The sequence below is a fragment of the Hemicordylus capensis genome, chromosome 5, assembly GCF_027244095.1.
Source record: "Hemicordylus capensis ecotype Gifberg chromosome 5, rHemCap1.1.pri, whole genome shotgun sequence".
Lineage (NCBI taxonomy): Eukaryota > Metazoa > Chordata > Lepidosauria > Squamata > Cordylidae > Hemicordylus > Hemicordylus capensis.
In genome coordinates, this window is record NC_069661.1 from 16,248,464 (window position 1) to 16,273,552 (window position 25,089).

Consider the following 25,089-nt stretch of genomic DNA (forward strand, 5'->3'; position numbering starts at 1 on the left):
GCAGGAGAGAAACATGGACCTAAGGCAACCCTACAGAGATACCTACAAGTATCTCATGTAAAGAGGAAGGGAGCCAGCTCAGCTCCACCCTAGAGAACTACAATGGCTTGTGACGCTTTCCAGCACATTGGAGAGCAACCTTGAACCTGGGAGTATTTGTTAATGTATTTTCCTGGAGTGTCCTTTCCTGGCGTGCCCTTTCCTGGAGTGTCATGTCCCTTCATGAAATCATGCATGGATTTGATAAAGTGGATAGAGAGAATTTCTTCTCCCTCTCACATAACACTAGAACCAGGGGTCATCCCATGAAACTGATTGCCAGAAAATCTCAGATCAGCAAACGGAAGTATTTAGGACCAGCAAACGGAAGTATTTTTTCACACTATGCATAATCAGCTTGTGGAATTCTCTGCCACAGGATGCGGTGACAGCCAACAACCTGGATGGCTTTAAGAGGGGCTTGGATAACTTCATGGAGGAGAAGTCTATCAATGGCTACTAGTCGGACGGCTACCTCCAGGCTCAAAGGCAGGATGCCTCTCAGTACCAGTTGCTGGGGAGTAACAGCAGGAGAGAGGGCATAACCTCCCCTCCTGCTGTAGGCTTCCAGTGGCATCTGGTGGGCCACTGTGTAAAACAAGATGCTAGACTAGATGGGCCTCCTTGGGCCTGATCCAGCAGGGCTGTTCTTCTGTTCTGTTTACCTATCGTGTTCCTCTGCAACAATGTCCCCATGTGAAACTCATCCTTTGTGTCCTTATGCCAGGAGTTTGTGTACCTCTCAGGCAGGAGAGATGAGAAGGCTGTGTCTTGGAAGTGACCTTAGTTTTACAGTTCAATAGGTTGTACATCCAAGTCCCCCACAGGAAAGTGTCATCCAAAGCTGCTTTTAGATTTGTCTGTGTGTCCCTTAGATCCTGTGAAGAGTTAATATGAAGATGGGACAAGGATAAGAGGGAGAGAGACATTGTGCTTGCATTGTTCTGCAAAGCAAGTGGCCCCAGGGATCCCTTTTGCAAAAATAAATAAATAAATAAAAATAAATAAAAAATTGTCATGTGAAATTCTCAGATCTTAAAAGTTAACACGATTTGAAAGACTTTTATTTTCCCTGGCAGTTACAAGTTCAGACTGCTTTTGTGCATGCCAAGCAGTCCTGCCCAAATTTCACCACCTGTTCCATAATTCTGGGTATAGTCAGGGTATAGCTCCATTCCATATGGTCAATATGCTTCTATGAAGTCGCAATCCAGCAGAGTTATACGCTTTTTAAAAAACATGAAACCTCAAGAGTTAATCATCCATCTGGGTGCAATCATTGATTCCATTAAGCCTTATGGCCTTGTCAGATTATCAAACATTTTAAACAGCACCACCAGTTTTTTGTTTTTTAACTCTCAACAGGAAAAAAAAAATGTGTTTGATAATTAAGGCCGTGCTTAGATCAAAGTTTTTGAGATCTACTAGAATTGCCTATATGCGTTCACAAAAAATGCATATATTAAATATATTTAAAGCAGAAATTGCACACTTGTGTCAGGACATCCCACTGACCCACATTACAGATTGTTAGATATAAGGGATTGTTAGATATAAGGGTTGCAGCCCTGCCCTGGTTGGGGAAGTCCTATCTGGCTAGGGCTGCTCGTGTGCCCCTCGCTTATCCTGGCCTGCTGAGGCCACATCCCAGCAAGCTCTGCAGCACTCACATCGCCAGGCTGTGGGCAAGGCATCAGCATGTCAGCAGGGTGGCCGCCATTGGCCACAATCTTCAAGGAGGGGCGTGCCCAGTACAATTGTGCCTTTGCAGCATGGACCGCCCACCCTTGGCAGGGAAAGGGCATTTAAATCCTTTTAAATACATTTAAACCCTTCCCCTCACAGACTTACAGCATCACCCTTGTAAGAGCCCCACAGCCCCACAGTCTTGCACAAGCACGGTTACTGGGAACAGGAGGATGGAGAGGGGCACTGTTTTTCTGTTACTCCAGGAAAGGATCAAGATGGCTTCCTAGGAGAGGATATGCATATGAGGGCAGGCAAAGGATCATGGGGTCTGGTCCACTGTGACAAAGGATGCTCTTGTGATTGTAACCCCTACTAACTGGGCATAATCCCTGCTAACTGGGCAAAGAGGAAGCTTAACATGACAATTCTCTTTATTTAGCAGGGAGAGAGTAACTGGCCCTCTCCACCCCCAGCACAGTACCTCCAGTGACTGTTGCTGGTGACTATCTTATGTTTCTTTTTAGATTGTGAGCCCTTCGGGGACAGGGTTCCATCTTATTTATCTTTTTTACTTATTTGTTATTTCTCTATGTAAACCGCTTAAGAAACTTTTGTTGAAAAGTGGTATATAAATACTGGTTGCTGCTGCTGATGATGATGGCAGACCCATTCAAAGCAGTCCAGGAACCCCCAACACACTTCTGCCACCATGTTGGTTTGCCTTCTGGGGATTAGCCCTCTCCTGAGAGGGTCTGTCCACTGGGGAGGACCAGAGGCTCATGGGCTTCAGGTCTCTGTCAGACTGCAGCCCTATGAGTTAGGCCATCCAACCATAGTGGGCCCCGCTGATGTGGGTCCCCCGGTATATCTGTTTTAAAATATAACTCATACTCTGTCTACTTGCCTTGCTTGCTACACACAACACATACAGACTCCCAAGGAGTCCAGGCCTCTCCATATATCCGGCTGTTTCCCTGTGGGCTCAGTCTGGGAAGACCGGGAATGGCTCCAAGTACACATTCAAATTCCCCGGGTTTGGATCGGCGTTGCTGCAGATTGGCTGCCACGGGAAACTGTGGGTGGGTGGAACCCCTATTTTCAGCTATCTCCAGCAAGCAGGGTGGGTACTGGGCACAAATCAACATGCATATGTTCCAAGGGATGACCAGACTGCCAGGCAAAGTGAGCACTTTCACTTCTCCTGCCCACCAGTCTCCATGACATGGAAAGGTGTTGGGGTGGTATCATTCCCTAGGGCTTGCATGGACCCCAGTGACAGCCCTCAAGCCCACATGTGTGTCCCTATGGCCTGCCACTCTCATGAGAGCCAGCGTGGTGTAGTGGTTAGAGTGCTGGACTAGGACTGGGGAGATCCAAGTTCAAATCCCCATTCAGCCATGAAACTAGCTGGGTGACTCTGGGCCAGTCACTTCTCTCTCAGCTTAGCCTACTTCACAGGCTTGTTGTGAAAGAGAAACTCAAGTATGTAGTACACCGCTCTGGGCTCCTTGGAGGAAGAGTGGGATATAAATGTAAAATAATAAAAATAATAATGATGATGATGATGAGAGCTGTCTTTGGGAGAAGGTGTGTTGTCACACATTACTAGCCATCCAGCCCTTCAAACACCATCTGGGTGTACCCCAAGACAATTCTTCTCATGAGTAATGCCAGAGACTGCGTGCTTGCACCCAAGAGGAAGGGGCTAGGGCCCCCTTCCCCTACTAATTTGTACAAAAAATAGGGCAGAGCCACTTAATAAATCCAGGGGCTGCCTTTCAACCAGACCCTGGTTATCACTCCCCTGGCATATGTAATCGTTGTAGGGAAATAACCGGGTTGCCCAGTTTATGGTGCCACTGGGACTCCATGTGCTCATGCAAATACTTGGACATCACTTGATTTGTGGAGACCACTCCACAAAGTGCCCATCTTGTCATCCCATCCCTTTTCTTGCTGATTGCCAAAGTGGGGAACATGAGACCCAGGGGAGAGAGGGCATCCCCCAATGTGGCTTTCCCCTTTGACATGGTTGGAAGCCTGGGACTCAGCAGCGTGGCATCCCTGTTGCCGGGCAATGGCTGGAGGAGTGCAGAGACAGCGGGGGACGGGACAAGTGCTTGAAGAGGTGGCCAACGAGAAGCGTAAGGCATGGCTACTGTGTTTGGGGGCTGGTCTGAGCCACCCTCTCTATGGTTTTGGCAGCAGCCACAGCACAAAACCCAGGTTATGGAGGTGGTAGGATTTGGATGACATGATGCAGCCTTCAAACCTCAGGTTGGAGCAGCAAAACTCACTACAAACTATAGGTTCAGATTAGGGTTTCAGCTCAAAAACCTTGGGTTGCTTTTGTGATGAAACTGTGATTTCATGCATTTGGATGACCACGAATTGGAACTTTTGCCTCCTTCACCTTCGGTTTGGCATTATGTCTGAAGGCGGCCTGATATTACATGAGCATACAGGAGTAATGTCAGATCAAGCAGCACACTCAGACTATGGAACTGCTCCTTTAGGGGAATGTGACCCACATCCAGAATAGGTGGAATACCACCACCCTGGGTTGATAGATCATACACTAGCAATACTTCAGTCTTCTCCAGATTGACTTTCAGTTTCAGTCCTTATCCAGCCTATTGCTGATTCCAAGCACCATTTCAAGATGTCAACAGAAACAACTCGGTCTGATACCAAAGAAAGGTAGAGCTGGGTGCCATCACCATATGACAGCACCCAACTCCAGATCCCCGATGACTTCTCTTAGTGGTTTCATGTATATATTAAACTACTCTTTCAGTGGTTTCATGTACCATGAAAGGAGGGCAAAGTGGTAATCCTTGAGGAAACCCATAGCATAATTGCCACAGTGCAGAAATATAGTCCTCAGCACTGTCTTCTGGAACTGGCCTGCCATGCAGAAGTGGAACACTCTAAAACAGTACTCCCAATCACCAAACCAGGAAGGTGATCCAGAAGGATACCATGGTTGATGGTACTGAAAGTTGCTGAGAAGTCTAGGGGCACCAATAGGCAAACATTCCCCCTGTTGCTTTTGCAGTGTAGATCAACCACCAGTGTAGCCAAGGCCAGCTCAGGTAATCTACCAAGGTGATCAGATAATACATAGGTGAAAGCCACCATAAATCTCTCTTATTCTATTCCACCTCTTCTATTTCACATTCTCAAAACCTTGTACTAAAATCAGCATTAGTGTAAATGTTACGGGGTTTCTGCTGTTATCAGTGAGGAATGCCTGTCCAATGTCCAAGTTGATCTATGCATGTAATTTTATCATGGTCATAGCCTGTCCTGTGTTTGGGCTCGTTATATGTGTGCTGCTATACGTGAGCTGCAACCCATCTTCTGAACCTATAGGATATGGGGAACACAGGGTACTAATTAGAGGTGTGCACAGAATGGATTTTGCATTCCGTTCTGAGCTCAGAATGGAATACAAAATGGCCCGAACGTTCAGGCTGGTGTTTCAACGGAACAAGCATGTTACTGACCACACAAATGTGTTGCTGACCATGCAAATGGCCTCTGTGCATGCAAAGAGGCCAAGTAAACTTCAGAGATGCCAGCTGGAGCATTGCAGTGGTGGCTTGCAGTGCCAGCCCAACATGTTATAGCTCGTAAGAGAAGAGCTCCAATTACTTTAATGCTAAACGTCCATCTCTCCACTCCCCAATGCTGCCCTCACTATCTTAATTTTTTTTTGTAAAGTCAGAACACATGGAATGTTCTGTTTCAAGCTTGGAACAGGACTTCCTTTCTAGGGGTGTTCTGTTCCAAGCTTGGAACACTTGAAATGGCCCATTCCGAGTTGGAACGTTCTGCCCATTCATAGTACTGATACCCACCTATCCCTCCCAAACCATGACCATTCATTCTCTTGGATTTGTATGGGAAGAGTATTCCATGGATTTGGCCTCTCTGCCCTAACTGATCAGCATGAAAATGCTGCTCTGTTGTTGTTTTTTTCTACCAGCAGAATCTGTCTAAATATGACATGCAGCAGTATTTACATAAGGAGATTGCAGTGCTATGGGCTCATCAGTTCAGCTACTGTGTCTTGTTAGCTTAACTAAATTTCAAACTCCTTAAGGAACAGCATTTCCCCCTGAAGTTATTAAAGAGTAGATTTCTTTTAATTAAACTCATTTGCATGTCTAAATGAGATGTAATTACTACCATTCATTTCACTAATACCTCTATTTGATTGAAGAAAAGCAACTTTTGTAATTGCTTAAAATTGGACTAAGTACTTCTTGCTGGTTTGCACAATGAGAAACCCTTTGATTCAAGAAAGAGATAATGGAGTAGATATTGGGATATTGGCATTCATCCCAGAGCTTGGAAATTCGACTGTTGTGATTGTTCCAATGACAATTAAAGCCAGTTTAATTTTCAGATTTCAGTGAACCTGCGACATAACCAATTATTTTATTTCACATCCTAAACTTCACAACTTTTGAACTTCCTTTGCTGTCTACGCAAAAATGCTCATTAAGTTGTGTGCCTCCAAGCTTTTTGTCAGACTGTTATGTAGTAAGCTGATTAGAAAAGTCAACATCTGATGTGTAAATTCATTTGAAATGTGAAAGCTCCACACAAACACACACCACAAAATATCAATGATGAAATGGAGGGACAGTTTGTCTGTTGCAGGGAACCTTGTGGGATCCCTGTCAGTGAAGGCAGGGGCACCCTTCATCAGCATAACGGTATCCAGTTGTAGGCCAAGCTGGGATCTCAACTGAGGCAGGGATCCAGAGGATACACAGACCTCAGAGAGCTCCCAGGGGAAAGGGGTCAGGACCCCAGCTAGCTCCAAGCTGGCACACACAAGAGCTGGGTGTAGCAACCTAAAAGGGATGTTGCTCCAGTGACTGCTTGGAGTAGACTGTTATGGCAGATAGATAGATAGTGAATTGGCACCTGCCTTCCCTGGGGAAGGCTCTATTGCTCAAAGGGGCCTTGCTCAGTTTTCTAAATGCCACAGAGTGCCACCCATATGCTTTGTGCTTCCTTAAAGGCTTTCCATGCTTCTGCTGGCTGCCAGTCCTCAAAGCAACTCTATTCCTCATGATTCTGTCATTTATATTTATTTAAAAATGTATAATCTGCTTTATAGCTCCAAAGAGCTATCAAAGCAGCTTCCAAAAGATCCTTATAAGTACATCATAATCAAGTCTAGATCCAGGAACAGGAATCATGGGGTTTCCACATGGTTCCAGGTTCATTCAGGTAGACCTTCCTGTCCTCATCCTTGGCCTTCCATGAGCATGATTTGGTGCCACTCTCTGGCTATTTCCTTTCACGCAATAGCTCCTCCTGAGGCCCTCTGAGGCAAGGAGTGGGCTGAATTGCCGGAACCTATTCACCACCACCCCAAGGGAGGTTAGTCTTCGCTTCCTGGGAGTTGGTGGTTGCTAAGCAACAGCTCCTCTTAGGCCTTCTGCAGCAAGGGGGAAGAGATGAGCAGCTGAAACTGACTCAGCCCTTGATGGATGTGAGATTTCCCTTGGTGGCTGTTGCTAGGCACCACACCTTGGGCCAAAGGGAGCCAAAGTCGCCATTCACTGAATAACTCTCCACAACAGTGTATCACCATGCATTTCTCTTAGAGGGAAATGAGCATGGGATAGGGACTTCCTTCCCCGCTATATGCACAGCGATTTTTCAGACTTTCTGATTCCAGAGAATCCTTTCCTCATGGACTTTTCTTCCACATTGTCTGTTGATGAACACATGCACATCTGTCATGACATCCCAATAGACCTCTGATAATTCTGGGGCATATTCTAGGACAGCTACTCAGTTCAAACAGGATACTGGTCAGACTCCGGAGGCCTCACCATTACCCAGGAGAGTGTATCCTAGAACACACTCAGCACTGTCCTCTCTGCTACATATTGGTAATGTCAGGCAAGCTCTAATTTATGAAGCAACATTGATAATGCTATCATTGAGGAGGCTGTTAGGAGTAACCCCGCTTTCAGCCCAAAACTACATGCTTATGGGTCTCCCAGGTAGTACCAGGACTTTTTCGGGTCCAAATTGGTGTTACCAGAGACTAGGGATGTGCACGGAGCTGGCAGGGTGGTGGTTCAAAGGCGGGGAGGGACATAACTTTAAGGGTGGGGAAGGGTGCCCTTACCCCTCCCACCATGTTTCCCCCACTGACACTCCACTTAAAAAGTACCCATTGGGGTGGCTGCGTACCTCCCTGCCACCCCAGAAGTATCCGGTGTGCATGCGTGCATACATCATACTCCCTCACGCTCATGCTCCCCCGCCCTTAAAGGTATGCTCCCGTGCCTTTGAACTGGTCAAACCACCAGGCATCCAAACCAGTTCCATGCACATCCCTACCAGAGACCAAACAGAAAAAGACATTTTGCAATGGGACATGAGAGATAGTCTGACAGCAGTGCCCCTCTCCCATGCTGGATACTAATAGCAAAAGGGCTGAACTGGTCTCTGCATAAATCCATGACTTGGGAAGACCCTAGGAGAAAAATGTCTAAACTTCTTCTTTCAGGAAATTAGAAGTAGTCATAAGTAAAGAAATTCCTCAGAAGACTCATCTCCGCCTCTCAAGCATGAACATTATTTTCTACCACTGATTAAATTAGCCTTCTGGACTAGAGCCTCATGATCAGAGGCGTATCTAAGGAAAATAGCGCCTAGGGCAAGCACTGAAATTGTGCCCCCTGTCGAAACATCTGACACCCATCTTTCAGATAACTTTATTATAATATCAGCTGAAAAATATGTCAAGCTCGTTAATCTTTTAATATTTCAAAAACTATTTAGCAGTGGATGTAGCCAGACCAAAAAATGCTGGAAAACTACAAATTTCAGGATGCTGGGGCTCATGAAATACCCAAATACTATCTGGAGGTGTACAGTACTTGGAAAACTAAACAGAAGTGCCTGTCTAATTCTTTACTATGCATTGTAGCATCACTATTACATAAGTTTTAAAAATAAATGGAGAATTTGGCTTTTCCCAGATACTCTGAAAATAATTAAAGGCTATGCAGAGTAAACTGTGTCACTGCTTGGAATATATTCTAGTCTTTCAGAAAGACAGTTAAAATGAGAGAAAGAGAGCAAGAAACTCCCAGTGGGCCTTAATACTAAGGATTTCACACTGATTCAAAGACAAACTCACCATTAATAGCCATATTATTAAGACACCACATTTAACTCACTTATCATAAGAAGCAAAGTAAGAGCAAATGAATACAGTCTTAGCTCATAAGCTTCAGCTCAGTATTCACAGCCCTGATTCTCTGTACATAGTACTAAACTGAATATGTGTACAGTGACTTATATTATATTAAATTATTATTTTTTAACTTGTAGCCCCTTCGGGGTGCTTCCTATAGGCCGTGGGAGGGGGGCGTCTGCAAAGGTCACCCCTCCCACTGCTGGCCTCTAGGGCCTCACAGAGACCATTTGAGCATGTGCAGCGGCCATTTTTTAAAATAATTTTTTTTAACGGCCGCTGAAAGCAACATGGCCACTGTGCATGCTCAAATGGCCTCTGTGAGGCCTGGCATGGCCTAGGGCCTCACAGAGGCCATTTGAGCATGTGTGGTGGCCATTTTGTTTTTGGTGGCCATTTTTTTTTAAAATTAGTTTTAGGAATTCGCGCGCCCCTTCAAGTGGCGCCCAGGGCACGTGCCCTGCCTGCCCTACCCTAGATAAGCCCCTGCTCATGATTAGATCACTCTCAAAAGGTGACCCTCACACATCTAGCGATCTCTACCCTTAGGTGATTCAGCCTTTCTCAGTCTCCCAAAACGGTAAGCATAGCTGCAGGACGTCCTTGCTGGCTGCCCCTCAGCAATATCCAGATAAGAATTCTCACATTAGAAGTTGGAAGGTGCTCGACCCTTCTGTCAGAAACATTCAGTCTTTAGGGTATTAAAAACACTTCCTTAGAGTTAGTACTTTGTACAGTTCAGGGATCCAGGATTCACCCAGCATCCATGCAGCTATTCCCAGGGATTGAGGCCACCCTGACTCTCATTACATTAACCATTCACCGCACTGGAAGCCCAGATAGAGTGTCCATTCTGAGGGTGAGTCCTAGCAGTTCCCAATCCTGATACTCTCTGAGCTGAAATCACCTCTTTGGGGTCTCTCGATCTCTCCCATCCCAGCTTCAACCTAGCTGCCCAGAGCTCCCCTCGCAAAGCAGATCTCCAACCTCACCAGTCCAGCCCAGGCAAGCTGCAAGACAGGTATAAATATAGGCCCTTCCTGCAACTGCCCACTTTAGGATGGGGATTTCTTCTCCCCTCCTTTTGCCTTTTTCTGTCTTTTACCAGCAAAATGGAGTGGCCACCTAGGGTCCCCTTGGTTTCTGGGTGAGCATTGGTGATCAGAGGAGGAGGCACTAGGCTCTATCAGCCATTGTCTCCATGGGAGCAAAACCCCCTACGTATGCTCATCCTGTTCGAAGCAAGCATAGTGGAGATCCATATTCATGAACAGTTTTCTGCAACTATGCCCAAAGTTTGTATAAATTATCTAAACATCTCCATCCTGACGTTTTCTGCTAAAAACCTTTTCCACTAACAACCACTAACATTTTAGTGACCAGCTTGGGAGAAATGCCCTCTCATGTTTATCTTCCCTTAAAACCTAGCTTCCACTCTCACTTTCCTAACATGTACCTGCCTGCGATTTAAATCACCTGGAGGCTATTCACATGATGGGAGGAAATCGGGCTAGCAGAAGCTAGCCCGATTTCCTCCCATCGTGAGAACCACCGGGCTCAGCTGCGAGCCCAGTGGTTCTTAAGCGGGTCACCCGCTGAAGTAGTCCAGCAGTTAAACCAGGTTTGTGTAGCGAGAGCTCCACAAACATGGTTTTTCTGCTCGTGAGATGTTGCGGTGCAGCTCCGCACCACAGCTACTCACGAGGAGACCCCCCCGACTGGGAGTCTGAAAAGCAGCCTCCCGGCTCCTGGGTCTCTCCAGCATGTCCTGCGCACTCGAACAGGGCATGCTGGAGCTTCCAGGAGCTGTGCGGCCTCTGATCCCCCCCAGCCCCCACCGGCTCCGTAATGGAGCCAACAGTCGTGTGGGCGGCCAATCCGGCCTCCCAGGGCTGCTGCCCTGCCTGTCTGCAGGGAGAGTGGGCTAAGCTCACTCTCCCTGCTAACCCCCTAGAGGCGAATCTCACTTATCATGAGACTCGCCTCCTGGTCTACCTCCAGAGCAGCTACATTGCATTAATTTGCTTTGCCTAACCCCTCCTTTTCTAATCAGCCTATTCCCCTGATTTCTAACCAGCCTACTCCCCTGAGTTGTTCCCGTGTCAATTAACTCCCTGCCTGTCTATGTGGGGGCCACCCTAACCCACGTAGTGTTGCCATGCTAGCAGCTAATTTAACATCAAGGTGACTCACTAGGAGTCATGCCTCCCCAAACTCTATGATTACCCACAATTATTTCAATGGTTATTGTTGAATGCATTGCGTTTGGGGGTTGATATCCATGCAAGCAAGTTTAGTCTCTCACATCCCCTGCATTAATGATTTGAAAATAAGAATGTAAGAAGAGCCCTGCTGGATCAGGCCCAAGGCCCATCTAGTCCAGCATCCCGTTTCGCACAGTGGCCCACCAGATGCTGCTGGAAGCCACAGGCAGGAGTTGAGGGCGTGCCCTCTCTCCTGCTGTGACTCCCCTGCAACTGGTACTCAGAGGCATCCTGCCTTTGAGGCTGGAGGTGGCCCACAGCCCTCCGACTAGTAGCTGTTGATAGACCTCTCCTCCATGGCGTTATCCAACCCCCTCTTAAAGCCATCCCGGTTGTTGGCTGTCACCACATCTCATGGCAGAGAATTCCACAAGTTGATTATGTGTTATGTGAAAAAGTACTTCTGTTTGTTGGTCCTAGATTTCCTGGCAATCAATTTCATGGGATGACCCCTGGTTCTAGTGTTATGGGAAAGGGAGAAGAATTTCTTTCTATCCACTTTCTCCACACCATGCATGATTTTATAGACCTCTATCATGTCTCCCCGCGGTCATCTTTTTTTCTAAACTAAAAAGCCCCAGGTGTTGTAGCCTTGCCTCATAAGAAAGGTGCTCTAGGCCCCTGATAATCTTGGTAGCCCTTTTCTGCACCTTTTCCAGTTCTACAATGTCCTTTTTTAGATGTGGTGACCAGAATTGTATGCAGTACAATGGTTTGCTAGAATTACTGTTAGAATTACCATTACCTAATTACCATTAGATAGCTATTTTATTGATTTCTCAAATAAGATTGTGTACTTTGATTGTTGTTCAATAAATGTTCAATATTTGGCATTAGAAACTTGTTGTCCCCAATTGTATCGTACCCACGTCTGCACACAGGTTGGCCCTTGCTGCAAAGTTCCTGCAGCATACACGTGTCTTGCCCTACATGTCATAACAAGACCCTGGCAGGAGCAAGAATCCTTTAGGTTGGCTAGCCCAATTGGCTAGGTATTGGTTCTTCCACCCTCTACTTTTTCTTATTTTGGTGCCTTTGTTTCCAAAGAGCGACACTGCTCTTGTCTTTGACAAATTAGGGTAGCTGGTCCTTTGAGATTTGTGGTGGAGACAAAAGAACATTGAGCTTCCAGTGCCTTCCTCAGGGCTGTTTGAAGGCCATTGAGTATGACTCACCCATGTTATGCTGAAAGAAATACAAACAGGATGCAACATGATTAACAAGGACACGCTGGAGAGGAACCATCAATTTTGTTTGGTTTGCTTTCCACCATCAAGCTGCATTAAAGGCTACTGGTGAAGGCTTTGGGGTTAATAAAGTCAGCTTCCCAACTGCCATTAGGATCACTTAAAAACCCATTCAGGGAGCTGGTTGTATGTCTCACCCAAGGGGGACTCTTAAAGCATGGTAAAAGGCACTTAGCAGGGTGCAATGTGGGAAGGACTCAGACACAGGGAATAAGATGAGGAGACACTACACAGGAAAAGTTCTCAAATAGCTGCATTGGGATGGAAGGAGTGAGTAAAATGGATGTCAGTATCCGTGCTAAAAGCCAATGCACTATACTGGGATTTGCTCCGTGGTGCCCAGTCTCATGCAGAAGATGAGGAATGTAAAACTTGTGGTCCACCAGATCAAGTTCAGTCCACCATGTTATCAGGAAACTGTCATCCATGAGAGAGATGAATGACAGGGGCCTGTCAAAACCACATACAAACATAAGGGCTATTCACATGACTGGGAGGGCAGGCAGGAGGGCATGTGGGGGAGAGGCAGGGATGGTCATTACAGTCTCTGGCATGGCACCATGTGCCCACACAATCTGTGCTGCTCCTGACAGCACAGATCTCCAGAGGCTGGGACAATACATCCCGGCATCCGGATATCCCACAATGCACTGTGTGATGAGCATGGTGCATTTGGGGATACCCCCATGAGTCAGGCACTCTAGGTGCCCAACTCTGAGCATGCTCAGGCTGCTTGCATGTGACCCTGGCATTGGGGTTAAGGGTGTGCTTGCTAAGGGCTAGAGTAAAAGTAGGGTTCCGTGGGCAGGCAGCACTGGGATCTTCATGGATCCCAGCACTGCACACAAGCAGCCTAACCCAGAATAGATTTATTTTTTCATATTGCTTGAGTGAGGATGGGTAGACATCAAGGCTGCAGGAACTAATCTATATTTTGCTACAATCTGGAGGACTACCAACCAGGGTCAGGTGCAAAATAATGGTTTAGGGCAGAACCAGAAGCAAAATGGTGGCTCAGGAAATGGAGCAAGTTCACTACAGCATCTCATGAGACATACACTGGGACGTCCTGCATATTGCAAATCTGATCTGGCATTTTATTTTTAACACAAAACTCTTAACACAGACTAGCAGAACTACACAGACCTGGATAAAGGCAAGCATTCAGTACTAATGTTCTACAGGTGAGAAACCCTGAAGCTGAGAAATAAGTGATAGAAACGCTGGGACAATGAAATTATGGTAGGGTGTCATATTAGGGTTTTGTACCTTGGCGCTTGAGCCATTTTCTCATGTCACGGAGACCTTGTTTCTTATCTCACTGGTCCCGGACTGCCAGGTATAGCTTCTGCTATCCCACCTGTCAGAGAGTTCTGCTCTGCTGTCCCACCTGTCAAAGAGTTCATCATGCATTCATTCTTCATTAAGGCATGCATATGTCCTTAAGCATTAACCTATAAATCTGACTAAAGAACACATATTATATACTGTACGTTACCAGTATAACCTCATGACTATTCTTAATTACATATAGAACTTAACCATAATACACGCAATGTATATCGTGCATTCGTTCGTTGCTAAGGCACGTATATATCCTTAAGCATTAAAACCTATTAATCTGACCAAAGAACGTATACTATGTATTATACATCCATTACTATCAAAACATGCATATATCTTTAGGCATTTACCTATTAGTCTGATTAAAGAACATACTGTATATTATATAGCATACGTTTCAGAATAGAGTTCTGTTTCATAAAAGCCAGGTACATCTTCTGTACCATAATGGCTAAGGCCTGGTCTCATTTACTACAAGCATACTGAAAATGGGGTACTATCCCAGGAAAGCACCAAAACCAAGAAATGTACTGATGGAACACCACACAGGTAGAGGACTGTGTTTGGTTTGATGGGTCATAAACAGTACAGGCTTGAATCAGCCATAAACAGGGAATGTCCAAATTGGTAGTTTTAATGTGATTTTATGGATTTCACTGTTGCATTTTAACCTGGGATACATTTACAAAAAGTGGCAAAGAAATCTAACTATAGACAAACAAACAAATAAGCAAACAAATGCATAAATCTGCTGCTTATTTTAAGTAATGGGCCAGTTCACACATTCAATCTAGAATGTGGTGAATGTGGGTTGAGTGGCTCCATGCTGACACACCCCCTGCCCTGAACTTCTACACAGGGCTGGTTCATGCCCTCACATACAGCCCTTGCCTTTTTGTCACTTGATTTCCTGTCCGGTGCTTGCAGCTGAACGTGCTGCAATGAAAAACGTGGTTGGGATGAATTGGGGGGATCAGAATGCTCTGTTTACTGGCCACAATTCAGCAGAGTTTAGGTTCCTGAAGTGTGCTTAAAACTCTGCTGTACTGAAGCCATGGTGTTTTGAATCATGTTGATGTGCAAGACTTCACTTGCTGTTGCAAAGACACATTGCTGCTGTCAGTTGAAAGACACATTGCTTCTTTTAGCATTGGTGGTGGTGGGCATGCAAGTAGAGTTCATCATGTAGAGATGTCTTCATAGGGTTGAGTCACCAGGTGCCCAGCTCAAAAAGTTTTTCCCCAAAACAACAACATAAAAACCTATAGCTGACATTCTGAGTGTGCTTGTGGAAGGGTGAGGCATTAGTGCCAGGACATTATGGAAGTGAATTCTGCTAAGTGGAGAGCTTCTGTTCCAGACTACTATTGTGCTACTGCAAGCATGTTTGCAGTTGTGCAACAGCTGTGCAAGCTGTGGCACGCCCCATTGGTTTTAAAAGGAACTTTTGCACGAAAGCTATAGCACAAGAATATAGCTATATATATATAGCTATAGCACAAGAACTATAGCACAAGAATACAATTCTGCAAAAAAACCCTTTTTAAGCAAAAGTATGTGACCACTTGAGGAACTTTGTTCATTATGCAAGCGCTTTGTTAGTCAGGATGTTGGCCTGTTTTATTCTGAACATTTTATATCCACTTTCTCATGGGCACAAAGCAGCTTACACTAAATAATGCACATAAATGCAAATGACATGTTTATGCTGCTGACAGGCAGCAGACAGGCAGAACCAAGCCAGTCTCCTCCCTCTCTCTATCCACCAGTCCTTGGCAGATCAGATGGAAGTTCTGCTGGTTGGCTGGGATGGTAGTAAAGTCAGAGCAGCTGCTGAAGTCTAGCAGAGCTAGACTGATTACCTCCTTTCCTTCAACCGGGGCTGCTGTCAGTTGAAATGGCATAATGAACACACAAGAGCACAGTGATGTGCCTCTTCAAGCTTGCAAACACCGTGTTGCTTTGTACTGTGTTGTTTAAATGACAGACAAAGCTCTGATCATTCCCGTTGTTCATACGGTGTGTCATTTGGACAACATCCTACAACACCTGTGGATCTGATGGCTGCTGTGGAGCTGGCCGTGGTGCTGGCTGGTGATCCTCTCCAGTTGCTGCAGGAACCGTTTAAAGGTGACAGCTGTCAAAGACCAAAGCTGGGAGACATCCTAGATGCTTTCAGTGTATCCAGGAGGCTGAGGACCTACAGGGAGGAAGTGGGTTTTTTCAAGGCAGCTTCTCTTCTCGTGCTCTCCGCAGGCCTTTGACTGAGTTATGTAATGCATAATTAAGCACTGCTATATCTGAAGTGTGTTTAGAGTACAAAACATTCACTGGGGCTGGGGAAAAATGAGTGTTTATGTATCGAGGTGTTTTTCTTTCATGCCTTCCTAATTCCATTAGTAATGGAGGGATTGTATAATATAATAGAAATGATTAGCTTTAATTGCGCTCCTTTGTTGGGGACAGAGACGTGTAATTAAAAATCTGACATGCCTCGTGCCTTTTTGGTTAAGCTGCTTATGCGGTAGCATGCCCTGAAGAGGATATTCCACCTGACCTGCAACGCATGGATGTTTACTCAGCAGTCCCATTGAATTCAGTGTAACTTACTCTCCAGGTAAGTGTGCACAGGATCACAGTCCTAGGCTGGCTCTCCCCCCCCTCCGCCACATGTGTCTCTTCTAAGGTCTGTATAGGCTTTGTTGTACTGAGTCTTCATGGCCTTAATTGCAATCCTGCACAGAGTTAGGCTTCTTAAATCCTAGGGATGTGTAAACCAGTTCAGGGGTTTGGGAGTTTGGGGGTTTGACAGGTCAGCGTTGAACCGAAACCCCCTCGAAGATCGGCGGGTTCACGAACTTAAAATTATGTTAAATTTTTATTTTTTATTTACCTTTGCTCCCCACGGGGGAGTTCCTGGAGGCAGCAGGGTGGTCCGTGGAGGTTTCCCCTCCCCCGCCGGCCTTCTAAATCACCCCCTCACCCAGTTCGGGTGCTCTCCGACCAGTTTTCGGCCTTCACCCGTCGGCCCGGCAGCCATATTGGGGGCTGGGCACCTGCGCACATGGCTTCTATGTGGCCTGGGCCAAATAGGATTTAATAAATCCTATTGAAGTTTATAGGATTTAAGCCTTGAGTACATTTGTGCCAACTGGGGAGTCTCACCAGCCAGCACCAAGGCCAGCTCCACTGCAGCCCATCATATCTGAAGTCTCAGTAAATCCAATTGCAAGCTGGGTTCAGTAACCCTCCAAGTCAAAACTAGTTCCCTGAACCTCCAAAGTTGCTGGTGGGAGGGTGGATGCAACAGCCCAGAAGGGTCTTGGGCCCTGGTGATACCAGGAAGCCAGTTCTGTGTTACTGCCTGAAATTGGGTATAGTGGATTTGAGCACTGGACTAGCACTGAGGAAAACCCAAGTTCAAATTCTCATTCAGCCATTAATCTCGCTGTGTGACTCTGGGCCAGTTACTTATCTCCCAGCCCAACCTACCTCACAGGATTGTTGTGAGGATAAATACAACCATGTACACCGCCCTGGACGTCTGGGAGAAAGAGCAGGATATAAATGGGAAGTGGGGGGACTAATTAGTATAAAGCTCTCAGATCTCCACCACTCCCTCATGCTGGTGAGGGATCATACTATTGATCCCATCAAAGTGTGTAACCCCTGAGTTGGGAAATAAACTTTGCTGTTTATGATCCTTGCCTGCATTACTAGGTAAGTGTCAAAGTCTGAGAAAATCCTCACACTCCTTCATTGTGAAGGAAGCCCCTGCTATGTGAGTAAAGAGGCACCTTTTAAAAGTGGTGATTCTTTTTATTGAGCCGGGGGAGAACAACTGACCCTATCCATCCCCAGTACAGCATCCTTCCAGTAGCTGTTGCTGGTGTCTGTCTTATATTTATTTTTTAGATTGTGAGCCCTTTGGGGACAGGGAGCCATCTTATGTTTTTATTATTTCTCTATGTAAACTGCTTTGGGAACATTTGTTGAAAAGCAGTATATAAATATTCGTATTGGTATTTGTATTCATTGACTGCTGACCTGTTGCCCCCTTCCCACTCACTTGTCCTGCAGGCCATGGCTGTAACAACAAGGGCAACAGTGACAGAGAAGAGGGCTATCTGAGAAATCTGCCTACTTGCTTCTTCCTCCTTTCCCCTCTTCCCTGGCCTCTGGCACACAAGCATCAAAAGTGCTTGGAACCTTGGGAGATGTGCTTTCTCAAGGTGCCTGTAGCATGGCTGCAACAGCAATAGCAGCAGAGGAGAAGGAGATCTGGGTGCCTGAGAATTCTTATTCCTTGCTCCTTCTTCCCTGGCACCTGAAACATAAGCAGTTGGAATATAACCTTAATCATGGTCCCTGGATCCCAATAGGGTACCATGGAAAATCCTACATTTCCCAGAGGCCCTGTCACTTATGATGCTGGGATAAGGAAGGAGATAGTAGTCTTCTCAGGCTTCCAGATCTCCACTTTGTTATATCCATCATTGTTATATCTACCATCACGGTCACTCAGCCAGTTAAATGGAAGGCACGGCAGGGGCAATGTTGTAGGGTGATGAGAATCCATGGTATTCCCACTGATAGCAAACAGAGTTTCCATGTTCTCAGGAAAAATGGCCTGTTAATTCATTCTTTCAAGGAAACAGCCCAGTTTGCCAAACTCAATCACAAATCAATCCCAGGGGTAGGACTTGCCATCTATACTCTTCATCAAGTGGGTGGTTGGGGCACCACAAAACGTTGGAGCCAAGTTGCTTGCACCTTGAGTTATTTAGGGCTGAATTTCCTTAAATTCCTAGAAGGCTGTAGCAAAGCACAGGGACTCTATCCATCTGCAAGAAACAACCTTTCTCCGGAGGGATATCGCGCTCATTTAGCATAATCTGATTGTTCAGAGAAAATAATAAGCATAGAGTCACAGTAGCTTGCTCTGTGTTTTCAAAGTCAGATTTCGCTCCGTTCTCTGCCATTAATACCAGCAATAACAATAATTCTGTCAAGGGATGCACTGCACAGACTGTAAATGGTTCCTTCGATAAAGAACTCCCCATTGTACTTTCCCATTGACTTCAATCTGTCTATCACAGTCAATTATCTCACGATGATCATTTGCTTTGATTATCATTAAAGGCCGCTCTTTGGCTTCTCCTTGCGGCTTCCAGGAGCAAAGGGCATCTTGTGAGAAAGCAAAAATATAGAGTCCTCAAAAATAAACATTATACCAGTTGTGAGCAGTATCGCTTTTCATTACTCCACAGAGAACTAAAGCTGCTCATCAAGTCTTTAGGCCTGAAGTCAGCAATTAATTTTGGGAGCGGGGCATCATATGAACAGAACAAGGGCTGGAGGGCCAACCCCATTGGCTCCCCATTGACTCACTCACTCACCCCATTGATTCACTGCAGCACAAGCCAAGATGCCCGCAAAGGGCTCTTTAACCCCTTCCTTTCCAGTGAGAGCTGCCACAGAGGCTTTGGCAGAGCGCTCCCATCCTTCTGCTGGCCAACCGCTCACTTTCTTCGTCTTGGCTCACATGTTGCAGTGCTCATAAAAGTTGGCTTTCAGGAAGCGGGAGCTAGGCAAGAGACCAAAATGAGTCAGGGTTGAGCCCCGGGTCAGAGGTGCAGTTCCTGTCCAGACATTTGAGTTCCCCCCTCATTATCTTGAATAACGCCCCCCAACTAATAACCCATATCTTCCCCCCAAATTGTCTTTCCTCTCCCTCCCCCGCCCACCACCAAAGGCAAGTGAGGACTTACCTTACAATCATAGTCCTGGATGTGGGAAGGACTCGGGGGTGTGTGAACATTGCTTCCGCTTCCCCACATGTTGCACTGGAAGTCAAGTCTCACAGTTAATTTAGTGGCTCCTTGTGAGGATGGAGCTCTGCTTCCACCCCCATTCGGCTGCGTAGAATGTCAGCCACTATCAATGCTGTGTGTGTGTGTGTGCAGTACTATCGGTATATATGATGCCTTACAGAATAAAGGCAATGCAAACAAAAAACAAAAAAGCAAAAACCAGATTTGTGTCCCAAAGAGGTAACTTTCAATCTAAATGTAAATATGGGGAATGCAGAGGGAAGCTAACAGGAGGAGGGCATCAAGGACTGTATATCAGCAAGTGCACTAACTTACATGTACTTGGCCTTCATTTCTGTTGGGAAATAACTAATGGGCAGCAAAATGGTGTGTGATGGAAAGACTAACCCCCAGCCTCTCTCTGGCCGGCTATGTCTTCCCTGCAAACCATCCCCCTGATCTCTGCTTTGCCCCACAGAAGCACTAGCTGAGTCATGAGAACATAAGGACAGCCCTGCTGGATCAGGCCCAAGGCCCATCTAGTCCAGCACCTGTTTCTCACAGTGGCCCACCAGATGCCGCTGGAAGCCACAGGCAGGAGTTGAGGGCATGCTCTCTCTCCTGCTGTAACTCCCCTGCAACTGGTACTCAGAGGCATCCTGCGTTGAGGCTGGAGGTGGTCTATAGCCCTCCGACTAGTAGCTGTTGGTAGACCTCTCCTCCAAACCCTTCTTAAAGGGTTTTTAGTTACCCAAACCCTTCTTAAAGCCACCCAGGTTGTTGGCTGCCACCACATCTTGTGGCAGAGAATTCCGCAAGTTGATTATGCACCAATAGGCATACAATGACCACTGACTACATTGGGAGGCTTATGGAGATGGGCCCACAGCTCAGAGGTAGAGCATCTACTTATCATGCAGAAAGTCCTGGTTTCAATACCTGGCGTCCCCAGATAGGGCTGAGAAAAAAAATGTCTGAAACCCTGGAGAGCTGCTGCCTGTCAAGGCAGACAATACTAAGCGAGGTGGACCAATGGCCTGGCTCATAGTATAAGGCCATGGTCTTCATTGTAAGGCCTAGAGGTCAGTGGTGAGGTCATCAACCTTAAGTGTGGTTCCCTAACTAATGGGATTTCTGTGAATCTCTGGTCAAAGCTGAATACTCTGCACAGTCCCGCAGGCACCATAAAGAGGTGATTGTTCCCATCATGCAGTGCTGTGCATTGCCCAGTGCCAGAAGGCTCCTTGAAGGGAAACTGAGCCTTCTTAAGCTCCTGCATCATACCAGAGGTCAGCTGAGTGGGAAATGGCTCTCAGATTGAAAGGTCTTTTTGCCAAATTGGCCCCTGCTTGAAAAATAGTGAAGATCACTGGCGTAAGGCATCTTTCCTATGCACGAGCATGCTCCTTTGATGGCAATGGCACTTTGATGAGCATGAGGCCATCAAATAGCCAGTATTAAGAACATAAGAACCACCCTGCTGGATCAGGCCCAAGGCCCATCTAGTCCAGCATCCTGTTTCACTTCATTCCATACAAATACTCTCTCTAACCTTAACTATGTAGCTGTTTTCCCTCTGAATATAATGGGAAGTGTACAGCTACAGAGATCTGAAAGAATACTTCCATAAGCCTAAAGGGAAATTTTAAAAACCCACATTAAAAATGTAATCTGTGATAACTTATCAAAGCTGGTCCATTTGAATCACTGGTAAATGTTTACATCCTGACAGCTTGGAACTCGTAGCACTGGGAAGAAGCACACTGACAGCATCAAACCTGAATGATCAAGAAGGCAGGCCGGTAAATTAATGATAGCGCTCTGAAGTCGGAGGCTCTGTCAGGAACATTTCAATTATGCTTCTAAGCAAAAAGGAACTCTTTTTGGTGGAGCTTCTGGGTAAATGTGCCACACACTTGGATGTACACCTTCGGCAAATTCCTCTCAAGAAGAAAAGCAGTTATGGAACAAAGTCTTCATTAGTAACTTAGCAAGGTGTATGTATTCAGTTTTACAAAACTAAGGTTTGTTACAGTGTGGCGCTAGGAGGGGCCAGCTCATGAGCATTTGGTGATCCTAGGCAGCGCAGAATGAGCACATCCTTGCAGGAAATGTACTGTAGAACCCTCTTGCATTACCAAAAAGGATGATGGGTGAACTCTTGGTTTGCCATGCCAGGAGCAGCATGCAAGCCTAGACTGGTGCACTGCTTCCAGGGTTGAATAGGGCTGCCCTTGGTGACTGTTTAGTCTGCCTTTTTGGTAAAAAGTATTCCTGATCCAGGTTCTTGGAGTTCTCTCTCCCCCTCCTGTGGATCCATTTCAGACTGGAGTCCTATTCACACATTATGTTCAATGCTCATACAATGAGTGGACAGGGTACAAAAGCACAGTTCTGTACACAGGTACAGTTATCCAAGTGTTATGTTGAGCATAGGGAAAGCATTACACTTCCTTTCTCTACCATGCATTTGAGGGGTCTGTAGCTTCACTTTCAAAATGAACACAGGTACAGTCATTCTCACAAAAATATGTACAATCTATTAGGGATGTGCAACATGTTTCAAGCTCAGAATGGCCTGCCTCGAGACAGGCCGTTTGGAGTGTTCCAAGCCAAAATGGAACACTCTTCAAATGAAGGACTCATTCAGTTGAAACAACTGGCTCAACCAATTGTTCTGACGAAACGTTCTGGGCATGGAACACAAATGCCTGGAAAGTCCTGTTTGAACAACCGGGCAAGCCAGTTCCAGCAGAACGAGCACTTCATTTGAAGGGCAGTCCATTTCATCTTGGAATACTCAAAACGGCCCATTTTGAGAGAGGCTATTATGAGCTTGAAACGTTCTGTGAATCCCTACAGTCCAACATAGGGCTTGGATCTCAGACCATGCAGCCTAAAACTAATTCAGATCAGGCTCTTCAAAGCCTCTGGATAAGGGCTACACAATTTCAGCTCTCCAGCTGTTGTTCTACTACTACTACTACTACTACTACTACTACTCCAGCAGGTTCTAAATGCCCCATTGAGAAAGGGAGCGGTCCCAGCATCATTGAAGCAAGCTATTATTCAACTACTCCTAAAGAAACCCAGTCTGGACCCAAACGATATAAACAACTATAGGCCTGTGGCCAGTGTTCCCTCCCTGGGCAAGGTGCTTGATCATGTTGTGACTGACCAGCTCCAGATACTCTTGGAGGAAACGGATTATCTAGATCCATTTCAATCAAGCTTCAGGCCTGACCTACAGTATGCAGAGGGAGAGATGGGGGAGTACAACCCTGTTAATTCTCTTGGATCTCTCGGTACCATGGTATCCTTTTGGATAGGCTGGCCAAGTTGGTTGTGGGAGGCACTGTTTAGAGGTGGCTCCACTCCTGCCTCATGGCCCGTTCCCAAAAGGTGGTGCTTGGGGACTACTGTTCATCCCCTTGGCAGTTACACTATGGGGTTCCTCAAGGTTCCATTCTTTCTAGGGGTGTGCACGACCCTGTGGCCATTACAGAGGCCTCCGAACCAGTTCAGACATGGCCTGGTCCAGCAGTCCGGCACTGGGGGGGTTGTACTTACCCCTCCCGCCGCTTTCCCCCCACCGGCGCTCCGTTTTTGTGAAATGTTTTTGGCGCGGCAGCATTCCTCCCTGCCACCCCTGCCCCCGTTGTTGCCCAGAAACACCGGAAGTAGCAATCAGTTTACATAGAAAAATGAGTAATAATATTAAAAGGTTCCCTTTCCCCTAAGGGCTCACAATCTAAACTACAACTCCCACCATTCCTGACTATTGGCCATTGTGACTGGAGATGAAGGAAGTTGTAGTCCAACTATGGCTGGAGGGCCAAAGTTGTGCAGGTCTGCTCTTGATCCTAGTGTGGGTCAATGGCCTCATTTGCTGACTGCAAGAGCCAGGATGCTAATGATCCTGACTTCATTTCACACCACAAATCAGGGACTTCTGCACAGCTTTGGCTAGTATGACACCTGTGATCCTTCCTGGAAAAAGCAGACAGGCCACAGCCACCCATGCTTTGATCACATCCTGATTAGATTACTGCAACAAGCCCTGTGTGGGGCTTCACTTGAAAATATTTGGAAACTAAAACTGGGGTAGAATGCTGCAGCCAAGTTGCGGTCTAGGGCCCTTTTGGGAGGATGATGCCACCCCTTTGCTGTTTGGTCTGCTCCCTTTTTGTTCTGGGAGCAATTCAAAATGCTGATTGGGACCCTGAAAGTGCTGAACAGCTTGGGTCCTAAAGACCATATGGGTCAGTGCTCTCACAAGTTTCTGTTTACCCATTACAATCTCTCTGTGTGGGGGTGTTTAGGACTCTGTTCCACATGGCACAGCAATTAGAGACTCATCTGGCTTGCATATAAACAGGGTCTTCTCAGGGGTGGCACCAAAGCTCTGGGACTTTCCACTGAGAAGTTTGTGTGGTCCCTTGCCCTTCTGAATTTCAGACTTTTTAAACAAACAAACAAATACAGTAGTGCCCAATGGGTTAGGCCTTTGAGACTGCTGAGAATTGAGACAGTACTTTGTTGTGGTGGTTTTATTCTGTCTCTGAACTTGATCTTTATACACCTTAGTTGTATTTTGTTCCATTTTAATATTTGTTTGACTAGTAATTGAGGTATTGGGGATAAATCAGCATATACAGCTAATGAATTAAGAGCTGTAAAGACACATTTATTTATCCAGGCTTTTAATTAGACTTCTAGAATCCATCATTGTTTTTAAATTGTTTTAATTTTTTAATTTTGTTTTCATCTGTAATGTTTTATTATAAACTGCCCAGAGACTTGGGTTTGGGGTGGCATATAAACATGCTAAATAAAATAAAATAAAATAAAATAAAATAAAATAAAATAAAATAAAATAAAATAAAATAAGAGCTGACAAACTGGTTTACATTTGCACGAGTATCTCTAATACTGTATCAGCTCTTCTTCACAAAGCTTTCTTGTTTTCCCGATCTAGGGCAGATTCACAAGATTTTTGTTGTGGAAACACGTCTGGAGGAGGATAAAAGGAACTCACCACTGAAGAGTCATTTGCCACTGGGGTTTTCCATGGGCTGAGGCGCTGTGCTTTACCAGCAGGTCCTCTCCTCATCCCCGAGCTGTTATTTGCAGTCTTGTAGGCTCCAGGACCCTTGCCTGAAAATGACAGCATCTAGGTGAGGGATTAGGGGGCCAAACTTTGATTGAGTCAAAAAATAAGATGCGCTTCTTCCAGATATGGGGGGAAGTAGCGTGGCTGATTTCCAATCCAGTCCAATCTAAGCCAATTGGGGAACTTGCCAATCATGTTGATGCTTTCCAACATCTGCTCTAACAGCAAAGATACACCTTTTAAAGTGGCGATTCTCTTAGATTTAGCAGGGGGAGAGCAACTGGCCCTATCCAACCCCAGCACAGAATCCCTCCAGTGGCTGTTGGTGGTGTCTGCCTTA